Source organism: Podarcis muralis, chromosome 1 (assembly GCF_964188315.1).
Source record: "Podarcis muralis chromosome 1, rPodMur119.hap1.1, whole genome shotgun sequence".
Classification (NCBI taxonomy): Eukaryota; Metazoa; Chordata; class Lepidosauria; order Squamata; family Lacertidae; genus Podarcis; species Podarcis muralis.
Window position 1 is genome coordinate 125240671 of NC_135655.1, and position 17012 is coordinate 125257682.

The window sequence follows — 17012 nt, forward strand, 5'->3', positions numbered from 1 at the left end:
GCCGGTGTACAGCTTCCGGCTAATGTGGCCAGCATGACTAAGCCGCTTCTGGCGAACCAGAGCTGTGCACGGAAATGCCGTTTACCTTCCCGCTGGAGTGGTACCTATTTATCTACTTGCACTTTGACGTGCTTTCCAACTGCTAGGTTGGCAGGAGCAGGGACCGAGCAATGGGAGCTCACCCCGTCGCGGGGACTTGAACTGCCAACCTTCTGATCGGCAAGCCCTAGGCTCTGTGGTTTAACCCACAGCACCACCCGCGTCCCCACCTCAATAAGCATCTCTATTAAGGGCCAAGGGTCTGTAGCTCAGCGTCAGAGAACATGCTCTGCACACAAGCGGAGTGCGGCTCAGTCTCTGGCCCCTTCCATTTAAAAGGATCAGAGATCAGGTGATGAGAGAGGCTCTTCTTCATCTGAGACCCTGGAGAGATGCTGTCAATCAGAGTAGACATTACTGGGCCTGAGGGGCAAAGTAGCTTCCTAAGGCTGGTTGCAATTTCTTACTTTCCCATGTTCTATATTTCCTCCATTTATTTTATTAGCAATATTTATAGATCACCCTACAACCAAGTTCTCAGGATGGTGAAAGAGAGAGAGAGAGAAAGAGAGAGAGAGAGAGAGAGAGAATTGTTAAAAGAATTTAAAGGTCTCAAATGTCGAGTAAATATTTGGGCAAAATAGGTTAAGGTAAATGTGAAAGCAACATACATGCTGCTCTTTACAATCATTGAACTAGAAAAACACTTTAAAACGTTCAGCTAACTGAAATAAAACACAGTTCTCAAACTGCATTTTCAGTGCATATATACTTACATCTCACACATCAGGTTTTTTAAATATATATATACAAATGCAGTCATTTTAATGTTTGCAGACTGTCAACTATATATAAAGGCAAGGTTTTCTGAAGAAAAAAATTAAAAATACCTTAGATTCTTGGAAGATAAATAAAGGGATGGTAGTTATTATTACTTCACAATATCACTATTTTGAAACGAAAGGGAGGGGAGAAAAGAACTGTCAGCCCATAGCATGAATCTCTGGAATAACTGAAATGACAACAGTGTTGTTGTTGTTTAGTCATTTAGTCGTGTCCGACTCTTCGTGACCCCATGGACCAGAGCACGCCAGACACTCCTGTCTTCCATTGCCTCCCACAGTTTGGTCAGACTCATGTTTGTAGTTTCGAGAACACTGTCCAACCATCTCGTCCTCTGTCGTCTTTTCCAGGGAGTCTTCTCTTCTCATGAGGTGGCCAAAGTATTGGAGCCTCAGCTTCAGGATCTGTCCTTCCAGTGAGCACTCAGGGCTGATTTCCTTAAGAATGGAGAGGTTTGATCTTCTTGCAGTCCATGGGACTCTCAAGTGTACACTGCCAACAGTGTAGGCCCCAGGAAATGCTCTCTAGAAAGGGCATTCTATAACTGGGGTGCCACCACTTAAAAGGCCATATCCAGGAACAACAGCAGGTAAGACTGAGAAAATTGCTCACTTACTCGCTTTACGCTCTCTGAGGCCCCAAAACTTACTAGGTCCTTCCATTTCCCCAACTTCAGTTCCACATTTAGAAGAGAACATTTGACGTATTCTATTTTAGAGTAAAAGTTTGAATAATATTTTTATGGGTCTGGACAATGATTTATTCCAAAAGGAGTCAGTTCTCATGCTTCCTGTTGCTTCAAATAGAGTAATATTAATTTCGGCAACAAGCCCACCAGTAATATTGGCGGATGCCCTCCATGGAGAAGACGCCATGCTGAGGACGCCCTCAAAGCTGAAGTCATCCTTGACTGCAATGCTAAACAGCTACCGCAAGGACAACTGTGTCTCTGACCACCTGATGCAGAGTCCTCTTCCATCATGGACCTCTGTGCCTCTTCTCAACAGATCATGTGCCCCATCTCCAAATGGAGCTTAAAATGGTAAAGGACCCCTGACAGTTAAGTCCAATCGCAGATGACTCTGGGTTGCGGCGCACACTTCGCTTTACAGGCCGAGGGAGCCAGCCCTTGTCCGCAGACAGTTTTTCTGGGCCATGTGGCCAGCATGACTAAGCCTCTTCTGGTGCAACAGAACACCAAAACCAGAGCAGTGCACGGAAACACCGTTTAATTTCCCACCACAGTGGTACCTATTTATCTACTTGCACTGGTGTGCTTTCGAACTGCTAGGTTGGCAGGAGCAGGGACCGAGCAACGGGACCTCACCCCGTCACAGGGATTCGAACCGCCAACCTTCTGATCAGCAAACCAAGAGGCTCAGTGATTTATACCATAGCGCCACCCACATCCCTACATGGAGCTTAGAGGGAGCCATATTGCTGCTGCTAGCTAGCTTACTTTTCAAGAAAAAATGCACCCAAGACCCGAACATACCTAGAACAAGTGGCTTCTGATCTGGGCACATCACAATGTTAGCGTTGGGTTCCATTGGTGGAGGAGTTTCAAAACAACATTGTTCAATTAAAGGATTTTGATCAGGCAAGTCTTTACCTATTAGAGACAGATGACATTGTTAGCACAGAGGTCCAGAGGAATCAAGGAGGAGCTTGATGCTTTGGATTTGTATAACATGCACTATCAAGTTGGTAAGAAATGGGTTGTCCTCCCCAGACCCAGCTTAAAGGTTTGCTGCGGGGACAGCAGGAGAATGACTGCATTCCTTGTGGACTCACATGCTCAAGGCAGATAGACCACTGAAAGTGCAGTGGGAAGGCTTTCCCCACATAGAGAACGAAAACAAGACCAAGTGCTGTTCTCAGTCTCATCACTACAACCACATGGATTTTAAAAAGTAATGGACTATGTGGAATTTACAAAGCTGACAGCAGTATTAATGTTAAGTTGTGGGTGAACATATCAGATGACACAGCGATTCTTCAAACAGCTCTTGTTTATTCACAGGCCAGGACAGAACTGAACTGAAGGGTTCAGTCAGCCTGCTTATATAGAGCTCCAGTACAACGTAACTGTAACAATTTTCTAAAACTATCTAATCACTGAACGTCACTTTCGATCCCTTATTTGCATAACTATCTACAGTATCCCGCTGCTGGCCCAGGGTGAGAACATAACAATTATGGGATCAAAATAATGAACATTTTATAGAAGAACGGAGGCCCTTTGTGGACTATTTGAAAGAAACACTACAGTCACATGAAATCATGGGCAGGATTCGAGATAGGAGCTGCGGAAGGAAAACAAGAAAGTACAGTCGTACCTCGGAAGTCGAACACTTTGCGACTCAATCCTTTTGGCTCCCAAACGCCGCAAACCCGCAAGTGAGTGTTCCAGTTTGTGAACGTTCTTTGGAACCCGAACCAGAAAGGTCTCCCACCCAAGGTTTAGTGTTACATGTGAATTTGACCACTTCACTTTTCAGAAAATGCACCCCGATCTGCATCAGGACTAGAGTGCACAGGGAAGGGAGATTGAACCCTTTCCCCCCTCCCCTTACTATTTTCCAAGTCCCCCCCCCCACCAGCAATCACTTTTTCCAGCTGTAATTTGACCATGAAAGCAAATGCAGTGGTACCTTGGTTCTCAAACACCTTGGTTCCCAAATGCCGAAAACCTAGAAGTAAGTGTTCCGTTTTTCGAATGTTTTTCGGAAGCCGGCTGTCAGCGATTGTTTCCAGGCACCAATCAGAAGCTGCACCTTGGTTTTCAAACATTTCGGAAGTCAAACAGACTTCCAGAACGGATTAAGTTTGCCATTTTTGTTTCTGCTATTTATTTTGTGTTTTTGTTTTTGAGGCTTTTTCGGTTAATTTCTTTTTGTGACTGTGTGGAACCCAGTTCAGCTACTGATTAATTGATTGATTGTGTGAATGCAGAAATGGACAATGACTATCATCAATGCAGGTAAGAATTTTTTTTTTTTTAATTTTTATCATCTACAATACTGTCTTATTTATTTTATAGTACAGTACATTGATTATTGCTTTCATTTTATGGATCAATGGCCTTGTTGGATAGTAAAATTCATGTTAAATTGCTGTTTTAGGGGTTGTTTTTAAAAGACTGGAAGGGATTGATCCGTTTTGCATTACTTTCTATGGGAAAGGGCACCTTGGTTTTGAAACGCTTTGGTTTTGGAACGGACTTCCAGAACCGATTAAATTTGAGAACCTAGGTGCCACTGTAATGTTTGCAGTAAAAAAAATTAAGTTAACTGCCTTCTTATAATTTGGCAAAAAGAGAATAAAGCTATAGAGACTAGTATGGCACAGCATTTGAGCTAACTCACTCAAGATACCATATTGCACATTCCGCTCTCCACAGTGTTTACTTTAGGCCTTATCTCCTTCACCCCATAAAGCAAGTGTTGTGGGAAGTTGAACTCGATTCCAAATGCCGATTTGAGGATTATGTCCTAAGCACACCCACCAAACATCACTGTAATATCTCAGCGCTCAGTGGAAATGTTGCATTATGGTACATTTTTGTATCTTTCATAGCCCCTCTGAAAACCCGGACAGGATTCAAACTCGGGTCTGGAATGCAAAACTGCATTGTGGGTTTATGCATACCAGTTTTTATTCTGGAATCTCAATCTGCAAGGGAGATGCTGTTTTACAATATAATTCTTACCACTTTGATGTAAGGAATTAGAAACCAGGGGTTTGGTTTTTTTGTTTTGCTTTTAATGTTCCAATATTAATGGTATCGAATCTTTGGCATTAGGCTTCGATTTTGCAGGCCTGCATTTTATGACTCCTGCGCTGCGTTCCCTTTCCCTATCTGACCCTGGAAGTGGGGCAAATGGCAGGATGTTTTGCTATGTCTGCCGTGAGTTAGCGCCACAATCGCCTTGAGAGCTTCCAAGGAACAGATAGGGACAGGAATGTCAACAACCCTCTCGAAGGCCTGGATGCTAAGGAAACAGTGATAAAGGAGGACATTTGAGACCCCAATGGCCTGAGCAGTTAAGGGGCACCCCAAGGTAATTGTGGGGGTGAGGTTGCCAGTATGGAGCCATGTGTGTTTTACTTCTCATGACCTGTAGCCTTTCTCGATGTATGTAGAAGAATCCTGACTCTTTGTGTGCTGTGTTTGAGCCACTATATAAGCTTTGTTCGGGACAGACTTTTTTAAACTGGTGGTTCAGCCAGAACAACCAGTTGCTAGAGCATGAGACCCTTCATCCCAGGGTCATGGGTTTGAGTGAAAGATTCCTGCATTGCAGTGCTCCTTTCCAACTCAACACGTCAGTGATTCTGTGACATTCAGAATATGTCAAAACCCCATTAAACTGGGCTCTGTCCTATTGCAATACAGTGGTACCTCGGGTTACATACGCTTCAGGTTACAGACTCCGCTAACCCAGAAATATTACCTCGAGTTAAGAACTTTACCTCAGGATGAGAACAGAAATCGCGCGGCAGCAGCGGGAGGCCCCATTAGCTAAAGTAGTGCTTCAGGTTAAGAACAGTTTCAGGTTAAGAACGGACCTCTGGAACGAATTAAGTACTTAACCTGAGGTACCACTGTACAGTCATACCTCATGTTACGTCCGCTTCATGTTACATTCTTTCAGGTTACGTCCCATGGCGACCCGGAAGTACCGGAAGTTCTGGGTTTCGCCGCTCACGCATGCGCAGAAGTGTGAAATGGCATCACGTGCATGCGCAGAAGCAGCGAATCACAACCCGCGCATGCGCAGACGCACCGCTGTGGGTTGCGCTCTTTTCATGTTGCGAACGGGCCTCCGGAACGGATCCCGTTTGCAACCAGAGGTACCACTGTAGTTAATAAACTGGATCCCTAACTGGATCTGCTTGCTGCAATTCACTTGGTCCCGTTTTTTATTTAAGCTTGGCTACGATTTAAAGTGACATGCCCGTGTCTCGCTTGGCCACTGAGGGAGCAGAATTAAATCCGAATAAGGCCATTTGTGCTACACACAAACAAACAAAACTGCAGCTCAGTTGGTTCAAGTGTGGTGCTGATAATGGCGAGGTTGCAGGTTCGACCCCCTATGAGACAACCACACATCCTTCCAACTCTACGATGCTATGATACACACTGAACATGTGCGAGCATCGGCAAGTTAAACCAAAGGCCTCACTTCACTTGGCCGATGAGCACACTCACTACAGCAAGGCTGCATCAGGTCTTCCGATCCACTGCTTTTCGCCCCCCAACTTTTCTGGGAGCAAGTCTCCTTCCAGGTTTTGGAATCCCATTTTCCTTCTGAGGCAAGAGAGTTGCGCTTCCTGCGGATTCTTTTGAAAACCCTGAGAAAAGAAAGCTGAAATTGTGTGGTTTTTTTTTTGTGGCAAGAGAGGGGAACCTTACAGGGAGGGGAACCCATAGCTCAGCAGTACATGACTGCATTGCCAAAGGAACCGGGTTCAAATCCTGGTGTTTCCAGGGAGGGCTGCCAAGGACCCCCTGCCTGAAACCCCGAAGAGCCACTGCGAGTCCGTTAAAGGTAAAGGTAAAGGGACCCCTGACCATCAGGTCCAGTCGCGGCCGACTCTGGGATTGTGGCGCTCATCTCGCTTTATTGGCCGAGGGAGCCGGCGTACAGCTTCCGGGTCATGTGGCCAGCATGACTAAGCCACTTCTGGTGAACCAGAGCAGTGCACGGAAACACCGTTTACCTTCCCGCCGGAGCGGTACCTATTTATCTACTTGCACTTTGTGCTTTCGAACTGCTAGGTGGGCAGGAGCAGGGAGAAGCAACGGGAGCTCACCCCGTTGTGGGGATTCGAACCGCCAACCTTCTGATCAGCAAGTCCTAGGCTCTGTGGTTTAACCCACAGTGCCACCCGCGCCCCTTGCAAGTCCGTTAGGGAGGAAATGCCAAAATGGACAGATTTGCTCATCCCCTGCGAGTCCGTTGGGGATGAGCAAATCTGTCCATTTTGGCATTTCCTCACTTTTTCTGTATCATTCAAAAAAACCAAAGCGAAAAACCACCCAACTGCAACCTCCCTCCAAGATGATTCCATCAGGCAGTGCCAGCTCTGGTGCATTGCTTGTAGAAGCAGAATCCCGAACCAAAGAGCAATGGAAAGAAGACAAACCGTTTCCACATACACTGAAATGCAAGCAGGCCACAGCACAATGTTATTCTTACATAAACCAGGCCACAATATGTTACCCAAGCTCCCTTGTACCTCCTCACTCCCGTTTCTCGGTACGAAATGGGTTTCAGCCTTTGGAGAATGGCCAATCTTTCGCTGCGCCGTTCCAGTATAATCCTTTCGCTGTGGCATTCCATGGTCATCCTGCTCAACATGATCAATAATATTTATTTATTTATACATACATACATACATACATACATACATACATACATACATTCATACCCCGCCCACCTGGCTGGGTTTCCCTAGCCCCCTGGGCAACTCCCAACAGAACATTAAAAACACAATAAAACATCAACCATTAAAAACTTCCCTAAACAGGGCTACCTTCAGATGTCTTCTAAAGGTCAGATAGTTTCCTTGACATCTGGTGGGAGGACCCTCAGAGCTGGACCTGAGTGTCTGGGCTGAATGATGGGGGTAGAGACGCTCCTTCAGGTATACTGGGCCGAGGCCGTTTAGGGCTTTAAAGGTCAGCATCAGCCATATCACACATGAAGTGTGATTTCACGCATCCAGAATTGCAATCCAACTGAATCACAATATGGGCAGCGACAAACCACAGCGAAGGATATTCACCTTTTGTGCTCCTGCTGTGCCACAGCAGGGAATAGTGCCATGTGCAGAAATCAACATCCCGATATATCTCACCTTTAACTTCGTTGGAAAAGCCAGATTCTGGTCCTTACTGCTACAGAGATGGGCTTGGAACAGTGAGTGAAACGTATGGCGAAATCTCAGAATTGAGCAGAGCAACGAAATGTTCTTCACCGGCTCCCTGCAAACCAGAATCAAGCAATAAATAAATCATTTCAACCTTCACTGTGAACCAAAATCAATGAAATTGGCTGAAGGAATTCCATGGGTTCATTTGGAGTTGGTGCATGTCGCACAGTTTCCTGCTGAAATCATGCAACTTTTTATACCCCCCCCCCCCAAAAAAAAAAAGGTTTCAGGAAGGGCAGGTGCTCCTCTTTTGTTGTGCTAAAGTGCAAGGTTACCCTCTGGGTGGCAAAATTGGAGAACCAGAACAACTAATAAAGCAGAATTCTCTGTGGATAGTATAAACCCATCACTAACGCACTATTATTGCAGAATAAGGTAAAGGTAAATGGACCCCTGACCATTAGGTCCAGTCGTGACCGACTCTGGGGTTGTGGCACTCATCTCGCTTTATTGGCCGAGGGAGCCGGCGTACAGCTTCCGGGTCATGTGGCCAGCATGACTAAGCCGCTTCTGGCGAACCAGAGCAGCGCACGGAAATGCTGTTTACCTTCCCACCGGAGCGGTACCTATTTATCTACTTGCACTTTTGATGTGCTTTCGAACTGCTAGGTGGACAGGAGCAGGGACCGGGTAGCAACGGGAGCTCACCCCGTTGCAGGGATTCGAACCGCTGACCTTCTGATCGGCAAGTCCTAAGCTCTGTGGTTTAACCCACAGCGCCACCCACATCCCATTATTGCAGAATACAACTGCATAAAAACCTCCAACCAACCCAAGTCCAGGGGGACCTCTCTATAACCCCTTTCAGTTTCATTGCACTATCACAAGGAATGTTGCAAATAATTCTATAAGAAGGACAGTATTACTGACCTTACAATGGCCTAATCCTTCATCTCCCGACCTCAGTAACATCAACTTGAATGAAGGAGATCCGAATGTGGTACTTCTATGTCCTGAAAGGGAAGTGATTCCAATGTATCTGATTGGATACAAACTGCATGTATTTCATCCTTGAGAGGCAGCATATATAGAGGCCTCCTATGAAACAGTTTGAAGGTAATACAAAATGACCTCATAAACGACTTCACTTTGGTAACACTGCCCCAGGTGTGAGGTCATGCGGGAGCCCCAGGAGCTGCACTGTGTCATTGACACTTAGGCAGAAAATCCTTCATCATATATATCTGGAAATCAATATTGGCTCTTGGCTCTCCTATCGCTGGTACCCTGGATACATCATGGCAACTTTTCCATTTAGCATTCATTAAACTTCTGGTGCCTTTTATTGACTTAATTTGTTTCCTCTCTTCTTCTGCCTCTTCCCAACGCTCAGGGCAGTTAACAACAGGTTTGGTAGAGTGAAATATAATAAGAACAGGCATATCCCAAGGAAAGATGTTAAAAATAACCTCCCAACCATCAGGTGTTAACAATCAGCCTGGACAAGAAAGAGTAGACCGTGTATCGTCAACTATGATGGAGTACTAAGGAAAAGGAGATCTAGCACTGAGAGACAACTGACTGAGGACACATTATGTTGTGTTTTTGTTGTTTGAAGGTGTTGCACAGACGGTACATTCATGGTGGTCCTATTGATTGATCATCGTGTCATGATGCAGCAGAAAGAAGAAAGCACCCTCTGCAATATGGAGGATCCAAGCTATTGGAATTGATGGAAGCTGGAAAGAGATTCATGAAATAGGTTGTCCTCTACTTCTGTAAAGCTTGCTCCTATTGAAATAAACAACTACAACTAACATGGTTTATATGCAAGTGAGATGTTTGATGGCTACTGGGAATGCGGGTGGGAGGCAGGCAGTGGCCTTAGATTTTCCGTTTCAAGTATTGCATGTATGAAAGTGGCCCATAAACCACAGAGATCACATTGGGGAGAATTCCAATGGCAGTGGAGGTGTGTTTTTCAGAAGCACAAAATGCTAAGAAATAATCTCTCACCTATCAATAGGAGCCAATTGACGGCTACAAATGGGAGGTGGCTCTGAGACAAATAGGGATTGGACGAGGGAAGTCTGGCAACTTACACAACTATCTAAATTAACTGGAAGGTTTAGGTGAAGGGATGGAAGACAGCAAAAACCAAGACTTGAGGAAGGATGTGTGCAGAGTGAAAAACAGGAAAACTAAGAATCATGTGGATACTTCCATGATCAGATGCAGCCTGCCTCAAAATACTAGTAGCTGAGGGACAGCAGTAGGAGACGACTGTTGCCCTCAGGCGAGTTTGTGGACTTCCCATAGACATCTGGTTCTCCAGTCAAGGAATCTGGCACTAGACTTGATAGTCCTTTTGTCTGATACAATAGAACTCTGATGTTCTGATAAACAAAAGCTGAGATAAGCCCATATTATTTTATTTATACCCCGCCCTCCCCGGCCAAGACTGGGCTCAGGGTGGCTAATATCAGATATAAGAACAATTGATTAAAATACAACTTAAAAACAAGATTAAAATACTACCGTATTTTTCGCTCTATAAGATGCACCAGACCACAAGACTCACCTAGTTTTTGGAGGAGGAAAACAAGAAAAAAATATTCTGAATCTCAGAAGCCAGAACAGCAAGAGGGATCACTGCGCAGTGAAAGCAGCAATCCCTCTTGCTGTTCTGGCTTCTGGGATAGCTGTGCAGCCTGCATTCGCTCCATAAGACGCACACACATGTCCCCTTACTTTTTAGGAGGGAAAAAGTGAGTCTTATAAAGCAAAAAATACGGTACTTAAAATGCAGCCTCGTTTCAATGGAAGCCCAGATCAAAAACTGTCTGCGGGGAGAAAACGTCAAATCTTCACCAAGGCCAACTATCCAGACTGGTCCTACATGGGCCAGAAAAGCCAGGGAAGTCCCCAAATAGGGGTTCCAGCTCTTCTTCCTCCCCGAGCTCAGCAGAGGCGGCATTGGCAGGGGGAGTGGAGATATTTCCGGATCAAACCAGAAGCTGGGATGGCTTTCATAATTCTGAGACTGTCCCTGGAAAAGTAGGGATACTTGGAGGGTATGAGGCAGTCCAGATGAGAATATTAAAAGAGCAGCGGGGGGTTTTCATTGTTTAGAAGGGAGAATCTGACATAGACAACACAACCTTCTTCAAAGCAGAGAGCACAGCCTTGTAGCTGCACAGCAAATTAGTCTAAAAGAGAAATCTGGTGCTTGTTTTTGATTCGGCCATCCTTTCAGACAACCGTATAAAATACATTCTTTTGATTATACTCCAGTGTTTAAAAAGGGAGGGAGAGCCATTATCTCTGTAGGAGGTTCTTACTGCACATCATTGAATAACTTTGTGTGTAATAAGATTGTTTTTTAAGCAGAACGGACCAACATTATAAAAAAACTTCAATTATCTCTTAACGGTGTTTTAGGAGTCTTTTCTTCTAACTCACCAGCAACAGATCTGTTGTGAGTCACGCCAAAATTCCAATATATTGCCTTATAATGAGAGTAACCAAATATAGAGAAAATCTCATCTGAAACACCCAGACAAACAGCTGTAGAAATATGCCTCAAAGCTAGTTTTATGCCTTAATTAACGGCACACTTATTTAATGTTTAATTGTCTCAAACCATCAGCCATTCCAATTTGAGAGAGATAACAGAACCCAGTAATCAAGATAACCAGAAGCACAAAGGAACCACAACAGGCTTGATTTTGTGGAGGAAATTAGGCCTCTACAGAGAAGTGTGGAAGTGCTCCTGGGTTCAGCTTTACACCCAGTGCTATTTTTCTCCAAAAAAAAAAGAGGTTCTGGAACTCACCATGAACACCTCCCTCGTTCTCTGAGAATGGCAATGGCGCCCACCTGAGAGGGGCCAGAACTGAGTTCTGACAACTTCCAGCTGGAAAAAAAGCCCTGTTTACATCTGAATGACCCGGTGGCACTGGGCACTTTTCTACAAGTTCAAGTGGTGCGCCACAGTGTCTCACACTAGATGTAAATGAATTGTGAAAAAGACTCTATGAATTGAAAGTGGAGACGCCCTACGTACTTTGTTTGTTTTGTTTGTTCCACGAGAAAACCTTTAATAAAAAAACTAATTAAAAATAATGAGTGTACCATCTGCTCTTGTTTCTGAGCACATCAGGCCTGGCTATGGGGACATGTCAATTTGTATCCTGCCAATTTCCTTCTCAGCCCAATTCATAATATCGGCGATTAAATAGTTTATAATTCATAATATCGGCGATTAAATTGCAGTGAGAGATTTTACTTTCTTGGGCTCCATGATCACTGCAGATGGTGACAGCAGCCACGAAATTAAAAGACGCCTGCTTCTTGGGAGAAAAGCAATGACAAACCTAGACAGCATCTTAAAAAGCAGAGACATCACCTTGCTGACAAAGGTCCGTATAGTTAAAGCTATGGTTTTCCCAGTAGTGATGTATGGAAGTGAGAGCTGGACCATAAAGAAGGCTGATCGCCAAAGAATTGATGCTTTTGAATTATGGTGCTGGAGGAGACTCTTGAGAGTCCCATGGACTGCAAGAAGATCGAACACATCCATTCTGAAGGAAATCAGCCCTGAGTGCTCACTGGAAGGACAGATCCTGAAGCTGAGGCTCCAATACTTTGGCCACCTCATGAGAAGAGAAGACTCCCTGGAAAAGACCCTGATGTTAGGAATGATGGAGGGCACAAGGAGAAGGGGACGGAAGAGGACGAGATGGTTGGATAGTGTTCTTGAAGCTACCAGCATGAGTTTGACCAAACTGCGGGAGGCAGTGGAAGACAGGGGTGCTCTGGTCCATGGGGTCACGAAGAGTCGGACATGACTAAACAACTAAACAACAACAAATAGTTTTTGTCCAGGACACCTCCTCCTGTACCTCCTCCTGCCTCATCTCTAAGGTCAGAAAGACCACTCCCCACATTAAATGGGGGGGTGCCCTTTGCGTGGTCACGTGCAGCCCCCTGGACCCTATGCGGCAACCTTAGCACAGGCTTGGCTTCGCCTTTCCCAGGTGAGATACCTGGAGGTATCCGCCTATCTCAACCAGTTGCCCAATCCTGCCTGGGGAGGCGTTGCCAAGGTGATCAGGCCAGGTAGGGGGAGGGACCATCTGCCCACACAATAGGGGGAGGATCTTACCTGGGAATCATCAGTCGGCTCCAGAGCTTGTGTCCCATCATTGTTCAAAACCACGCTGATGGGGATTGTAAGGCCAAGTGTCTCTGTGCAGTGACACCCAGGTGGAATCGAGACACATATAAAAATGTTTTAAAATATATATAAATACTTTTTTTAAAAAAAAGTTTTGAAAAACATATTGAATCTGCCATAGCTCACCATTGCCATCTAGTGTCACATTTGTATAATGCACTTTACAGTGTTTTATCGGCAGAGTCCCCAGTCTTTGGAACTCTCCTTCTGAATGCCTCCTCTCGTTTTCCTTTCTGATGACAGGTTAAGGTCGTTCCTTTTTTTTTTTTTGGCAAGCATTTTGCAGTGGTTGAGTTTGATGTTATATCTCTTTGGATGTCTAAAGTATTTTCTTAAATTGTGCATGTGTGTTTCAACCTGTGAGATTCTTTTCAGCAAAAATGCCACACAGAACTAAAATAAGAACACCTCCTTTTCTATACTTTCTGGTTTTCCTAAAGATAGGTCCCCGACTTCTCATTCCTTGCCTACACAAAATATTCTGAATGTATAAAATGTGCTTTTATGATAGAAATCCTCAAAGCATTGCAGAGACACAATGTGCCAGAAGTTTCTGTTCTTCACAGACTGTATTTGCACACTGGGTGACTAGCAGCAGATTCCCATTTTGTCTAAAATAACCAAGAACTGGGGTGCTGTCTTCTCTTTGAAGCTGCATTTCAAAAGAACCATGTCAGCTTTAGATTCCAAGAACTGTTTCCATAGATGTATAGGACAAATTACCATTTTGCACACCATTTCTCTCTCTCTCTCTCTTTCTTTTTTGAGAAAAGAATGGCAATAGAATGGCAATAGGGCCCACCTCAGAGGTGCCAGAACTGAGTTCCAGTGAGTTCTGCCTGGGGAAAAAAGCCCTAGATACACAATTTTTTTTGAAAAGCATTGTTGTTGTTGTTGTTTAGTTGTGTCTGACTCTTCGTGACCCCATGGACCAGAGCACCGAGGTGTTCGGGATCCAAATGAGTGTAAATCTAAGCCAAACCATGTTGTTGTTGTTTAGTCGTTTAGTCGTGTCCGACTCTTCGTGACCCCATGGACCAGAGCATGCCAGGCCCTCCCGTCTTCCAGTGCCTCCTGCAGTTTGGTCAAACGCATGCTGGTAGCTTTGAGAACACTATCCAACCGTCTCGTCCTCTGTCGTCCCCTTCTCCTTGTGCCCTCCATCTTTCCCAACATCAGGGTCTTTTCCAGGGAGTCTTCTCTTCTCATGAGGTGGCCAAAGTATTGGAGTCTCAGCTTCAGGATCTGTCCTTCCAGTGAGCACTCAGGGCTGATTTCCTTAAGAATGGATAGGCTTGATCTTCTTGCAGTCCATGTGACTCTCAAGAGTCTCCTCCAGCACCATAATTCAAAAGCATCAGTTCTTCGGCGATCAGCCTTCTTTATGGTCCAGCTCTCACTTCCATACATCACTACTGGGAAAACCATAGCTTTAATTATACGGACCTTTGTTGTAATGAACATAACTAAAATGAAAACGGAATCTCACTTGACTGAGATTCCAACCACTAGCCCAGGCGTTCAAGACAAGAAGGAACACTCGCCGCTTTTCACAGAAAATAGATATTAACGCGTCAGTAAGTTGTGAGTAATTCAATACAGTGAGAAGCGACTGGCTCAAGTCAGCACGTCTTACATCAACTTCGATCTCCACATTTCGAAATCAATCTCCATTAAATATACAGCTTCTAAAGGAAATGTATGAGCCCAATAGCCAAGGCAAACACAATTGAATTGGTGGTGGTGGTTTTTTCTGCTTTTCTACCAACATAGATAGATAAATAGACAGACAGACAGACAGACAGACAAATGATAAATAAATGATGATAGATATAGATGATTAGATAGATAGATAGATAGATAGAAGATAGATAGATGATAGATAGATAGATAGATAGATATAGATAGATAGATGATAGATAGATGATAGATAGATGATAGATAGATAGATGATAGATAGATAGATAGATAGATAGATAGATAGATAGATAGATAGATAGATGATAGATAGATAGAGATAGATGATAGATGATAGATGATAGATAGATAGATAGATAGATAGATAGATAGATAGATGATAGATAGATAGATAGATAGATAGATAGATGATAGATAGATAGATGATATAGAATAGATAGATAGATGAGAGAGAGATAGAGAGAGAGAGAGAGAGAGAGAGAGAGAGAGAGAGAGAGAGAGAGATTAGATAGATAGATAGATAGATAGATAGATAGATAGATAGATAGATGATAGATGATAGATAGATAGATGATAGATAGATAGATAGATAGATAGATAGATAGATAGATAGATAGATATGATGATAGATTAAGGTTACCAGATTTTTTCAATGAATCCAGGGGCACTTTTCAGCTTCGATGGATTTTGTATGGGGACTGATTTGTAAATCCAGGGACTGTCCCCAGGAAACGGGGATGTCTGGTAACCTTATGATAGATAGTGTGTGTGTGTGTGTGTGTGTGTGTGTGTGTGTGTGACCATCTAGATACAGCTATAGCATGAACTTGCTTTGCTGCAATAATCAACCCAATTCTCAGCTCACTGAAATATCTGAAGTATGAATTTAAATGTGGAGACACTAAACCAGGGCTAAAGCAACTTTTCTACGGTCAGGGACCACTCCAGATATTACTCTGGAAACCAGAACCACCCAACCCTTCCATGATGGTTGTCCAACACACTCAAGTTGGTGTTGCCTAGCACACGTGTGGGGAACTTTTGGCCCTCAAGGTCTCGCTGAACTACAACTCCCAAGAATGACCCCTATTCCTCTCAGAGAGCTATAGTCCACAGAGTTCCCTGGGAAGAGGGATTACCTGTTAAACCATTCTGGGAACTGTAGTTCTGTGAGGGGAATATGGGTCTCCTAACATTTCTCAGCACTTTTAACAAACCACACTTCCCAGAATCCTTTGGGGGAAGCCGTGGCAGTTGAAAGCAGTATGATACTTGCTTTAAATGTCTAGTGCAGACAAGGCTAATAGAAATATGGCCCTCAAATTCTCATTTTCTTCCATTTTTTGGTATCCCTTAAGTTTATATACCTTTTTGTTCTCATTCAGAGAGGAAGTGGGGAGATAACTTTGTGCTGCAGAAAGAAATAACTTGCAATTTAAAGGTCAGTCCATTCAGGATTTTGTTTTGTTTTTTAAATCAACTTTGTTGTTGTTTAGTCGTTCAGTCATGTCCGACTCTTTGTGACCCCATGGACCAGAGCAAGCCAGGCACTCCTGTCTTCCACTGCCTCCCGCTGTTTGGTCAGACTCATGTTGGTAGCTTCAAGAACACTGTCCAACCATCTCGTCCTCTGTCGTCCCCTTCTCCTTGTGCCCTCCATCTTTCCCAACATCAGGGTCTTTTCCAGGCAGTCTTCTCTTCTCATGAGGTGGCCAAAGTATTGGAGTCTCAGCTTCAGGATCTGTCCTTCCAGTGAGCACTCAGGGCTGATTTCCTTCAGAATGGATACGTTTTATCTTCTTGCAGTCCATGGGACTCTCAAGAGTCTCCTCCAGCACCATAATTCAAAAGCATCAATTCTTTGGCGATCAGCCTTCTTTATGGTCCAGCTCTCACTTCCATACATCACTACTGGGAAAACCATAGCTTTTACTATACGGACCTTTGTTGGCAAGGTGATGTCTCTACTTTTTAAGATGCTGTCTAGGTTAAATCAACTTAATGGTTAGCAAAGATCAATAATTTGCCATTCAAGTGACTGTCAAAGAACTTCACTCTCTAGGACACTTGAAGAGAGGTATTGGCTGGGCATTCAATTCCGTAGGGCTTGCTTCTGAACAGACGACAGTCAGGGTTGCTCTGTGAATGGGAACCTTCATGTTCATAGGGACTATAACCTTGAATACCAGTTGCTGAAGACAGTGGGGTGGTAATAGGAGAGGACTGTCAATCAATCCATCTTCCCACTGTGGAAACTGGGATGCTATTCTTGATTATCTGATGCAGCAGGGCTCTGCTTAATTTCTTATTG

At 44.2% G+C, this 17012-nt stretch overlaps 1 long non-coding RNA gene across 1 annotated transcript in view; it reads left to right on the forward strand.

Moving 5' to 3' along the window:
• Positions 1-9503, forward strand: part of LOC144325243 (uncharacterized) — a 69246-nt gene extending 59743 nt beyond the window's left edge. Inside the window, exon 3 of the long non-coding RNA XR_013390535.1 lies at positions 9383-9503. This is a non-coding gene — a long non-coding RNA (uncharacterized LOC144325243). The remainder of the gene's footprint in view (positions 1-9382) is intronic.
• The last annotated feature ends 7509 nt before the right edge of the window (positions 9504-17012 follow it).